Raw genomic sequence first — 1,716 nt, forward strand, 5'->3', positions numbered from 1 at the left:
AATATAAATCTATTTTTAATTAATAAACAATAAATAACAATAAATTAATTGTAATTCTATTTTGAAAAATTAATGGGTAAAGATTAAATTGCTGATTGGGCACATTAAATTTTTAAAGTATAAAAAAACTCAAAGCAATTATTTATTTTAGAATGAAGAAGAATATTATTTGAAATGAAGATTATTATGTGACCTCGGACAAGAGCTGTCGGTGCTGATTTTGATTCATGAATACTCTTTTCTTTAGTCAAAAAAAGGAGCAGCTATAGCTGTAGTATGCACTTAATGGAAAAATCTTGAACATTTGTTCTTGAAAGGATGAAATTCCATTGCCGGCTTATTTATTTATTATTTATATTGAATTTGTCAATTAAAAAATGTCACTACTTATGTTGGAATTGAAAATGTGATCTTTAATTAACTCACCAAATATATGTGATCATTTTAATTTGTTATAAGGATATTTTGTTAGAATAAATTGTTTCATTAATTTAAATCACTCATATTGAATCACTAAAAATTATATATATTATAGTGCAAAAGTCTATCTTTATTCATAGAAATTAGAAATTAATGGAAGAGTTATCTCACTTTTCTCAACCAAAATTTTCTCTATCTCTAATGGAATTGCAACTTCTCTCATGGAAAAAGAGTTGTTGAGGCGGCTTTAGTATATTTGGGACCGAAACCTTGAAATTACTATTTATACTTGAGTATCGCATCCATTAAACTCTAAAGTCCAAATAAAAACAGTATTTAAAGTTCAAAAGATAATATTTTGTTTTATTATTTTAATTTAATTTCAAATAAAAAATAATTATGACTTATTCAACTTAACATTTATAATAATAAATGATATCACCATTATATAAGTAATTTGATTTAAAATAACATAATTTGTGATTATAATTAATATATGTATTATCCACAAATAAATTAAAAAATTAAATAATTTCATAACAAATTTTTGAAAGGAGATGTATAAATAACGCGAAAACTCACATACACTTAATTTCATGTGAAGTTGATAGTCAAAAACTGTTAGATAATGTGACAAATCTAACTAAATTATTATCTAATTATTATCGACTATCAATTTCACATGAAAATAATTGTACGCGAGTTTCTCCTATGAATAATACAGAAGAAGCAAGTGAGCCTAGCTACCAGACTTTGAAATTTGATTCCTAAGATGGCTTTGAAGTTTCAACGGTTCCCCTGTTTACTTTGGTTGTTGTCGGTTTTACTCGCTTGGTTTGTCTTCTTACATGTCCAAAAACCATCATGGATCACAGCCTCTTAATCGGTTGCTTTTTATGCCTAATATAATTGACCTAATTCTCTCCATATTATATATAAATACAATAGATCATACAAGGTGCGTGCGTGAATACATATTCTTGGTGTCATTGCACAAGATCAGGCAGATAATGGCGGTTCTGAGATCAAATAGTGGTGGTTTTAAACGGTTGTAAAAAGTTATTAGTGGCGGAATACCAACCGCTTTAATATTAAGTGCATAAAACGTTTAAGAACAATTTTGATAAACGGTAGCAAAATAGATTTTTGTCACCGATTTTTTTTTTATTGTGACGGTTTGTAATCACTTTTTTATTGTTGTTTTAATTTATTCATTTTCCCGTTCCTAAATTTGAATAGGATTTAAAAATCAGTGTTTATATTAAATATATTTTGTTGGTTTTTTATTTTATTCAA

Source organism: Arachis ipaensis, chromosome B07 (genome assembly GCF_000816755.2).
Source record: "Arachis ipaensis cultivar K30076 chromosome B07, Araip1.1, whole genome shotgun sequence".
Classification (NCBI taxonomy): Eukaryota; Viridiplantae; Streptophyta; class Magnoliopsida; order Fabales; family Fabaceae; genus Arachis; species Arachis ipaensis.